The sequence below is a fragment of the Capsicum annuum genome, unplaced genomic scaffold, assembly GCF_002878395.1.
Source record: "Capsicum annuum cultivar UCD-10X-F1 unplaced genomic scaffold, UCD10Xv1.1 ctg5459, whole genome shotgun sequence".
NCBI lineage: Eukaryota > Viridiplantae > Streptophyta > Magnoliopsida > Solanales > Solanaceae > Capsicum > Capsicum annuum.
Window position 1 is genome coordinate 316,775 of NW_025862805.1, and position 10,719 is coordinate 327,493.

General features: G+C 38.0%; 1 long non-coding RNA gene and 1 pseudogene across 7 annotated transcripts; one reads left to right on the forward strand and one right to left on the reverse strand.

The window, feature by feature from the left end:
* Positions 1–1,019: 1,019 nt before the first annotated feature.
* On the forward strand, positions 1,020–5,110 carry LOC124893142. 7 transcript variants are annotated; one of them, XR_007050569.1, is made up of 6 exons: positions 1,020–1,175; positions 1,260–1,335; positions 3,830–4,031; positions 4,115–4,256; positions 4,339–4,635; positions 4,799–5,110. It is a non-coding gene; the product is annotated as an uncharacterized LOC124893142 (long non-coding RNA). The 7 variants fall into 7 exon arrangements; XR_007050570.1 differs by having other exon boundaries at positions 4,115–4,184; XR_007050571.1 differs by having other exon boundaries at positions 4,115–4,176.
* On the reverse strand, positions 2,141–3,642 carry LOC124893141 (annotated as a pseudogene).
* Positions 5,111–10,719: the final 5,609 nt, after the last annotated feature.

Here is a 10,719-nt window from a genome sequence, read left to right on the forward strand (position 1 = left end):
TTCCCCTTCAACTTTTATGGACTTGACGAATAGTGTTTTCAAGCAGTACTTAGATATGTTCTTCATAGTCTTCATTAATGATATTCTTGTCCATTCCTATAGCGAGAATGATCATGTGGACCATCTCAAAATTATATTGCAGACTCTTATAGCCTATTAGTGGTCAGATTTTTAGGAGAAGAGTTTTCAGGAGTTGAAGACTCGTCTTACTTTAGCCCCAGTTTTGACTTTATCAGATAGTTCAGATGGGTTTGTAGTTTATTATGATGCTTCCAGAGTTGGTCTTGGTAGAATTTTGATATAGAGAGGTAAGTTCATAGCCTACGCCTCTAAACAGATTATGCCCCATGAAAAGAATTATCCTATCCATGATCTTCAATTGGCAGTTGTTGTCATTGCCTTGATGATTTTGAGGAACTATCTTTATGGGGATCATGTTGATGAGTTCACACATCATAAAAGTTTATAGTATTTGTTCTCGTGGAAAGATTTGAATCTTCATTAGAGAAGGTGGCTTGAATTTTTAAAAGATTATGCTATGAGTGTGTTTTACTACCCAAGAAAGGCCAATGTAGTGGCAGATTCCCTTAGTAGATTGTTTATGGGTAGTGTTGCCCATTTTGAGGAGGATAAGAAGGAGTTAGTTAGGGAGGTTCATCAGTTGGCTAGATTAGGTATTGGATTGGTTAATTCAGCTGTGGGTAGTATATGGATCCATAATGGTTTAGAATCTTCTTTGGTTGCTGGACTAAAAGAAAAGCAAGATAGGGATCCCACACTACAATAAATTACACCTATTGCAATGAAACTTTTGGCAACAGTTCCAAAAGCATTGCAATAGAGGACCTATTTCAACGGTTCTGACCATTGCAAAAAAAAATTGTTCTAATAGAATTATTTGATACTATAACCGTTGTTGTTGTTTAAAAATCATTGCAATAGGGTGTTTTATCGCAACAGTTGTCGGAACCGTTCCCATAAAATAATCTGTGGCAACGCTTTATTAGAGGAAAAAAGCTATTGCAATGTTTATTTATTCCTACCATAGAAATTTCACCAAGTCCACCTAAAATAAACCCTACTTTTCCATATTAGCTTCTAAGATGCCACTTTGGGAATTACTTGTTCTTCTAAATTCTTCTTCCACCGCCACTTTATTCCTTCCTCCTCTCAAGGTATATCAATAACTTTTCTTGTTACTCTATTTTCATTTGTGTATGATCGGATTTTGACTTTTTCATTAGCTTTACCGTGTGTAGATTTTGGGCTTCTTTGGAACTCAAGTGAGGCGTAATCCATCATCCCGCTCCGTTCATAGATATTCACAGCATCACGGTGTGCTTTTTGTTTTATTTTACCTTCATCAATACTATTCCGTTAATTTGAAAGTTAAATTTGAATTTGTTTTAGTTGGAAGTCTAATAATATGATGCCTGTTTGGATTTTGTTTCCTGTTATAGTTGGAATTTGGGCTTATTCGCCAAAAAAGGATATGACTAATCATTGAAATGATTAAGAACAATTTTATTTTGTTGAAATATAATACTTGGCTTGTACCTGAAGATATTGGGATTAGTTCGCTTGTTATCTATTTTAGTTTGAAATTTTTCTTAAATCATTTTTGTGGTCCGAAATGATATGTTAAAGAGATATTAGCCTTTTTTGGATATTGTATTGTACCAAAGATTTTGGTTTTTCTCGTAAACACAGAGGTGAGAGTAATGATAAATCTCTATGTAGAGCTTTTAATGAGTGGCGTAGAAAGAGCTCCACTACAGGTAAAAAGTTAACTGTAATATAATCTTTAAAGGTTTCAATCCATGACATTTCTTTTTTGGGGACCTGAAGCATTAGTTGAATGCAGATATACCATTCTTTTTGGTGACCATTAGTTCAAATTTGAGTGTTACCCTCAGGAATCTAAGGGAGTTGGAAGCCTGCCAAAATAATGGTCAAAAGGTTTGTGTACAACAACAACATACCTAGTATATTCCCACCAAATGGGGTCTGGGGAGGGTAAGTGTACGCAGTTCATACCAATACCACAAACGTAAGATAGAGAGGTTGTTTCTAATAGACACCCGACTCTCTATGATAATAGTAATAATGTCTAATATGTTGCACTTTGTTTTCTGCAAATTTACAGCCAAGGAGAGTTGTAACTAGGAGTGGCTACAAATTTAACTTAAACTACTTATGAAGTCCTTCCAATTCCCAAATCTCTTTCAAAGCCACTGCTTTTGTGTCCTCCAAATGGACAATCTGGATCCAAAGCAAGGTAACAGTTTATCCAGGTAACACCAGCGCATATCAATCTTGAAACTGTGTTAGCAATGTTCAACTTGTTGGTCATTATACCTGCTGCTAGTCCATACTTAGTCCAGTTAGCTCTCTTGATTACCTCCTCTACAGTCTTGAACTTCATTACTAATAAAAAAGGTCCAAATATTTCTTCTTTTGCAATTTTCATGTCATCAGTGACATCAATGAATATGGTTGGCTCGATGAAATAGCCCTTCCTATCCAATGTGTTACCTCCAGTTAACAATGTTTCCCCCTCCTTCTTTCCATGTTCGATGTATGAAAGTACTCTCGTGAACTATTTTTTGTCGATTTGTGGTCCATGTCGAATATTTGGATCAAAAGGATCGCCAACCACCCATGTTTTTTCTATCTCTTCCAATTTCTTAACAAACTTATCGTAAATTCCTTCTTGTATGAAAAGGCGTGATCCAGCCATACAAATTTCTCCCTTGTTTTATATTTTTCCATCAAAAGTAAGTGGTGCAACTTTATCCACATCTACATCATCAAATACTGTAAAAGGCGACTTGCCTTCGAGTTCTAGTGATACGGGTTTCAAATTGCTTGTAGTTACAGCTTGCATTATGAGACATCCTACTTCTGTTGACCCTGTGAAACTTATCTTGTCTACATCCTTATGAGAGCTAAGTGCAGAACCTGTAGTATGTCCAAATCCTGTTACCACGTTGCTCACTCCATCTGGAATTCCTTCCTGCTTAGCCAAATAAGGAAAATAGAGAGCTGAAAGAGGAGTCTGTTCAGCAGGTTTAACAACCATGGTGCAACCAGCAGCTAATGCAGGGGCAACCGTATACGCAAACAACTAGCTCGGTAATTCCAAGGAATAATGTGTCCAACAACACCCATTGGTTCGAACAACGTGCATCCTTGTATCTCGCTTGACATCTTGAGATTCGTTCCATGAATTTTATCTGCTGCACTGGCATAATAACAGAGAACTTACGCTACATTTGGTACTTCTAATGTCTTAACAACACTAAACAACTTTCCTGTATCCATTGCATCCAAGGCTGCTATTTTCTCCACGTGTTTTAGAACTAAGTCCGTAGACTTCAGCATTATCCTTCTCCTCTCCTTAGGTGCTAAGCGAGACTAAGGGCTATTATCAAAAGCTTCACGTGCAGCTTTGATTGCCAAATCAACGCCATCCTTGTTACCTTCAGCAATTCTTGCAATCACCTCCTCATTTATTAGATCTATCGTTTCAAACGTATTTCCTGAAATAGAATCCACAAATTCTCCATTGATGAAGAACTTTGAGAACTTGATTTTTGGAATACTGAAGTTGACTTCTGAATGATCTTTAGATTGCACCATTTTTTTTCTTTTGATGCCAAAAATCATAAACAATGGTCAAAAGGTTTGTGTGTTCGATCTTAATGTTTTTTGGAATCTTAACTAGTATAAAGGATGTATATTCATTGTGTAAGATTAAATGTGTTGCACTGATTTTATTACTTAATTGTGATATTAATGACACAGGGCTTTTTGACATAAATGGCAGGTCCTTTTTGGTTTTTATGACCCTTTTCATCTTCCAAATAATCCTGGATGGCCACTTCACAGTTATCTTGCCTATATCTGTTCAAGGTCGGGCCTTGGTAAGTTTCACTTTTTCTACTACTGTGAGAATCGTGGTTTTGCAGATCTGGGATTGTCGTTTGTTGGAGAAGCTGAAATATCTCTTTCACAAGGTAGATCTAATGGTAATAGGTTTTGGTTTCTGATTTTTGCGTAACTTTATAAATATTGAAAGTCATCGTCTATAACCATAATTGAATTTGTTTAGGAGGGGGGAGTCATGAGAACATGCCAAATGTAGTGAGATGGGAACTAAACAAATGAAAGAAGGTTCTGAGGTTCATCATCCTTGCTAAATCTATTTATTGGAACTCCCTCACTATTAATTCCTTTGATGATCTATCTATAAGGTGTTAGTTCGTTTTATCTATTTCGATGTTTCGTTCTAATATTAATGTTTCTAAAGTGTTCTTTTGCATTCTTCTGGTAAAGTGGCAGTGATACAGTGGAAACTGATGATACTCCTGCAACTGAAATCTGCATATCTCCTGAGAGGTCTATGTAATTAACTAATTGATTATTGCATTCATTTCTTTGTACTCCGTGCTAGATGTAAATTATGGAATCTAACAAATATGAACTTGAAGATTGCAAGCTTTCAGTGCAACACTTGGTAGGCACAAGAACTTACAACACATGGAACAAATTCTAATTGCCGATGTGGAGAGCGTTGTCAATAATGGGGCGAATGTACCTTACTTAAAGGTGAATATAGAGAAATTATTACAGGTATGCAAGTTTCTGATACTAAATTTCTTCGACTTTTGAGTTTTGAACGAATGTGTAGATTACCTCTTTTTTCACTTGTAGGCAACACTGAAATGTATATCACTTAGATACCATAGTTTATGAAGGTTAAATAGCTAATATTGGAAAATGCTTTAATGTACAGATGATGCAAGAGAAAGACCAGTTGTGGATACACAGTGATAACAAGTACAGTTTGTCTCCTCTTTGATGGAATGTCCAAGCCTACGTATATGCGGGAATCCTTCTGTAGAACCATCACTTCTCTTATCTTTCGTATTGTAGTAGTAGTAGTAGTATGATTGTAGTACAATTAGTAGTATACCATCTCTTGAACCATAACTTCGCTTACCTTTCCTATTTTACTGAAACTAAATAGGTAATTCATTATGTATTTGAATTTATGATGACCATCAGCTATTTAGCTTTAAACAGAAGTTGTCTCCTTGATAGAAAAGCAGAATAGATTCTTAACAACTCTATTAGGTGACTATTTCATATAAACTGTCAAATGGTATTAGAAGCAGCTGCAATAGCTGACAAAAACCGTTGCAAAAGCTAATTAAAATAGTTGTAATAGGTAAAAAAATGTTGCAATTTATTTGAAAACCATTGTAATAGGTGTCAAAAATCATTGCCATAGGTAGTGAAAAATCATTGCAATAAGGTTATTTGAATGCTTCTCTATTGTTGCAACATAGTCTATTGCAATGGTTCTTAATCGTTGCTATAGACAACATGAACCGTCTCAATAGGAGATAAAAAAACCATTGCAATAGGTCTATCTATTGCAATGGTTGTTGTAACCGTTGCAAAAGTCATTATGATATATCTATTGCAACGCTCACATATGCAACACTTGTAAAATGATTGCGATACGTCTATGGCAATGGTTTTATATCTATTGGAACAATTTTTGAACCGTTGCCATAGGGCTAATTTCTAGTAGTGCAAGTTTGGTTAAGTTGAAGGAATTAGTTAGAGATCAGAGGATAGAGGTTTTCTTCCAAAGGGAAGATGGTGTGTTGAGTTGTTAGGGGAGGCTGTGTGTTCCAGGTGTTTATGGTTTGAGGCAGCGAATCTTAGCAGAAATGCATGGTGCATAGTATTATATTAACCCAAGATCCACTAAGATGTATCGCGATTTATGGGAAGTCTATTGGTGAAGTGGTATGAAAAAAGTATTGTTGAGTTTATGGCTAAGTGTCCGAATTACCAGTAGGTCAAGGTTGAGAACCAAAGGCCTTGTGGTACATTAAAGAAGCATAGCATTCCTTCTTGGAATGGGAAGTAGTTGTAACGCCCCTCATTTTGGGCTAGAATAAAAACCATGATTTTGATGTGTTGCTAATCTCGAAGCCATAAAATCCTATGCCAATATGGTATGTTAATTATTGTGTAGCATGTGAATCCGCTCAAGCTTGAATTTAGACCATAGAGGTCCTTCAACTCAAGGACGAGTTGAAACCTATTTTGGTCGACTGAGTTTTAGTGGATGTTGTAAAGTGTGTCATCTTCCATCGACCATAATTCTCTATATATGTCGAATTAGGAAGCCTACTATGTGTCAAATGATAAGTATTCGAGTTAGCTTTCTAACGATACCAATTAGGCTAAAATCCAATATCCGAACAAGAAGTTATGATCTTTCAAAGTGATAAGCGACGCCTAACCAATCGCTCATGTTCACTGGAAAGCATAAGCGATATCCTAGGCGGCTCCTATGTGAACATAGGTGATAGCCTAGGCGGCACCTATGTAAACATAGGCAATAGCCTAGGCGGCGCCTATGAGAAGACAGGCGATGGGATGGGAGGCGCCTATGTAAGGAATTCTGGTAATTTAAACACTCCGTATTGAGGACAAAGTGGTCCTTTTCCACCCTTACTTAGCCCTAAAACACGAGATTTAGTTCCAAGGACCCCAAAATAAATATTCTTTCATCAAAAGTTCTCAAGATTCTCCTTAGGGTTTCAAAATAAAAACCCAAATAGTTCAATATTTGATCGTAGGTTTTCAAAGATAATTACATATTTGGAATCACCAATCTGCAAGCTTCAAGAAACATTTATTATCTTTAGAAATAGAGGTACGTGGGGTTATCCAAAAATCTCATGGGTGTAGTCTTTATGAACATGCATGCTTTTAAATGGGGGTTTTCAGTCAAATGCTAATATCTTGCTTTCAATATGATTTCTAAGTCATTTTCTTTATGGCATGGGAATTGTTTGCCTATATACTTCAATGGTTGAAACCATGCATATGTGATTTGAGATTTTCTATGGAAGTTTGATAAATATGAATGATGAACTGTTTTCAAATTTCTATGATAATGTTTCGATACTCCATATTGTATTGTGATCAACAAAAGAGAGCATGAATTTGAAATAAATATTGTTCACCACTTTTAAATGATGAAGCACCTTGGTTTTTACCTGATTATGCATATGTGGATGAGATATTGATGACTTACAAGTTGGGTATGATGATACCCTACAGAATACGATATACGATTGAATAAGATGAAATTTGAATGCATTGATTTTACATGAAAAAGGTAGATGTCCGAAGAAGGCGTTTGAGACACAAGCGGCTCATCACTGGAAGAACGTGTTTGCTGACACGGAATATCGGTACCATGCTTTATGGTCTTGTATACCTGATATTATATTAGCCCAAATTGGGATTATGGTTAGGAGCCATGCTTTGTGGTCTTTTACAATACCATATTTGATTTGGGTCGAGACACTATGCTTTGTGGTCTTGTGTGTCTCTCCCTCACTAATACACTAATCTCGGCGGCAACCGAGGTTTGACAGTTGGTGTAAATTATGTAGGGTATTCCACCTAGCTCATTTGCATTTCCTTATTGTTAAGAAAATCTATTGCACTACACCAATGTGTTTTCAAATAATTTGATACGAAATTTCTTTATAATGGCTCTCAACTATATTTTGTACAAATATTATGTTTTGCTTTGATATCTCTGCGTGCCAGTACTTTTGTGCTGGACCCCTCCCCTCTCTAATCTCTCAGGTTTATAGGCCCAGTCTAGGGGTCAAGAGAATCAGTAGATCTTTCAGACAGAGTTGCAGAGACAAATGGTGAGCCTTCTATGTTTTGGAAGGTCTTATGTCCTGCAGTCCTTTAATCTTATATTAAGTTTTGGGGGTCTGCTGGGGGCCTTGTCCCAGTTTTCAGATAGACATTGTTTCAGTCATGTAGTAGAGATTTCACAGACGGTTTTAGAGATGTTGATTTAGATTGTGGGACACTATTCCTATTGTCGTTTTCATATGATTCTTGACCATGTTTCCGTTATATTGTGTTTCTTCCGCATTACTTTGATCATATAAATTAGGTGTATGATGACCAAACAGATAGGGATGTTTTGGGCCTCTATGGTTTGAAATGCTCATCACGGATCGGCCCTGGTTTGGGTCGTGACAAACTTGGTATCAAAGCACGGTTCATGGTCCCAGGGTGTCTGCAAAATCGCATTAGGTAGTGTCCTTTATATGGGTGTGTAGCGTACCACACTTATAAGCAGGAGGCTGCTAGGCGTTTAGGAAATGTTTCCCTTCTTTGTCATTTAGTTTGTGCTTCAGAGTCTGATTTGTCCCTTAATCAATGATCACTTGTGTTTCAGAAACAAAGTTATGCCTTCATGTCGTATCGTCGATCAGAATGCTCAGGCAAATAAGGTTCGTCCCACCCATGGGATGTTGACTCGTAACAGGGCTCACACTCCATAATTTGTCCTTACTTCGAGAGTCCCGACCAGTCTAACTTGGGCTCCACGAACTAATGTCAACCATCCCCCAACTGCTCAGGGAGATATTTCAAATGCAGAATTCAGATGGTCTATTCATATGCTGACAAGTTGGTAGCTAACCAGGCTCAATGATCGAAAGATGTTAGGTCTGCATCTGTTACATCTGAGGCTACTAGAGTCAGACATTTCATGAAGATGAACCCACCTAAGTTCACTAGCACCAAGGTAGAGGAAGATCCGCAGGAGTTCATGGATGAGATGGAAAAGATCTTTAAGGTGATGCATGTGGATAAGGTTGAAGGAGTGGAGCTAGCAACCTATCAGCTCAAGGACGTTGCGAATCAGTGGTATACCGACTGGGAAGATTAAAAAGGTGAAAGTGCTGAGCCCATAGTTTGGGGCAAATTTGTGGAAGCTTTCCTTGATTGATTCTTTCCTCTAGAGTTGAGGAAGGCCAAAGAGGAAGAGTTTATGAATCTGAAGCAGGGCATTATGAGTGTCTAGGAATACACTTTGAAGTTTAATAAACTAGCTTGCTATGCACCATAGTTGACTAGTAATATGAGGGCTCGGATGAGGAAATTTACATCCGGCCTTACTGATGACCTGGTACTTGAGTGCCAGGGGGATATGTTGAATAAGGAGTTAGACTTTGCTCAAGTGACTGTTCATATGCATCAAGTGGAAAAGAAGAAAAAAAAATTACTGAATCTAAAGAGAAAGACATATAGGCTAAAAGAGCTAGATCTGTGGATCAGCACCAGAGTTAGTCGCAGAGTGGTAACTAGGGTAATTAGTGGTCGAAGAAGAAGAAGTTTTGGAATAATTCACAATCAGCAGCCAACTCCCCAGCACCCAGACCACTGACAGATAGACAAACTCAGAGTTTTCAGACTCCTCATGGGTCGAAAACTCTAGGTACACAATCTTAGGGTAGTGTGGCACAGCAACGGTGTACTCGTCCACAGTGTGAGGTTTGCGAAAGGAATCATCTAAGGAAGTGCTGGTTTGAGGGGAGAAACTGCTATACTTGTGGCAAAGTGGGTCACCTTTAGAGAGATTGTCCATCTGCTGGAGTAAATGCGAGGGGGGCTAAGCCCCAAGCCGCCTCTACATCTCCTTTTCCTAAGGGTGCCCCTTCAGCTGCCGGAAGCGGTCGTAACCAATTATATTCTTTGACTAACCGCCAGGAGGCAGAAGCTTCACCAGATGTTGTCACCGGTATGTTATGAATCTTTTCTCATGATTTTTATGTATTGCTTGATCCCGAGTTTACTTTATCCTATGTGACACCTTATGTGGCTGTTGGTTTCGGGTTTGAGCCCAAAGTTATTGTAGAACCATTCTCTATTTCTACTCTTGTAGGTGATTCTGTTGTTGCTAGAAGGTTATATAGAAATTGTGTCATGTCTTTTCATAGTAGGAAAACTATGGCAGAACTTATAGAACTAGATATGATAGATTTTGATGCCATCCTTGAGATGGACTGGCTCCATTCGTGTTATGACACCCTTGATTGCAGAACCCAAAAGGTCACTTTGTCTTTCCCGAATGAGACACCGGTTATATGGGCAGGGAGTTTTGTGGAACCTAGAGGTCACTTTAACTCTTATCTTAGAGCCCGAAAGCTTATTTCCAAAGGTTGTATGTATCACTAATCCGATTAAAAGATTCAAAAGTTGGAAACCTTCCTCTGCAGTATCTCCCTGTAGTGAATGAATTCCCAGAAGTCTTTTTCGAAGATCTCCCAGGGATACCCCTGATAGGGAGATAGATTTTGGCATTGATAGGGCCAAATTCAGTGTTTGAGGCCATAGAAAAAGTTCAGTTGATTAGAAAGAGGCTGAGGATAGCACAACGCCATTAGAAATCTTACGAAGGTGTGAAGAGAAGAGATCTTGACTTTGAGGTTGGTTGACTTTGTCTATTTGAAGGTCTCGAACCTAAAGGAATTGAAGAGATATGGCAGGAAGGGGAAACTTATTCCCTGGTATATTGATCCATTAGAATCTTTAATTGTTTTGGGAAGGTGGCTTAAGATCTTGAGTTGCCTGCAGATTTAGCATCAGTACATGCAGTACTTTAGGTTTCCCTATTGAAAAAGTTTATTGGTGATTCAACTGTAGTTATTCCGTTAGAGGATATAGAGGTTAAGGATAACCTTTCCAACGAAGAATTACTAGTTGAGATCCTTGATCTTCAGATTTGTAGGCTAAGGAACAAAGAAGTTCCCTTGGTCAATGTTCTTTGGTTGAATCAGTCCATTGAGGGAGCCACTTTGGAAGCATAAG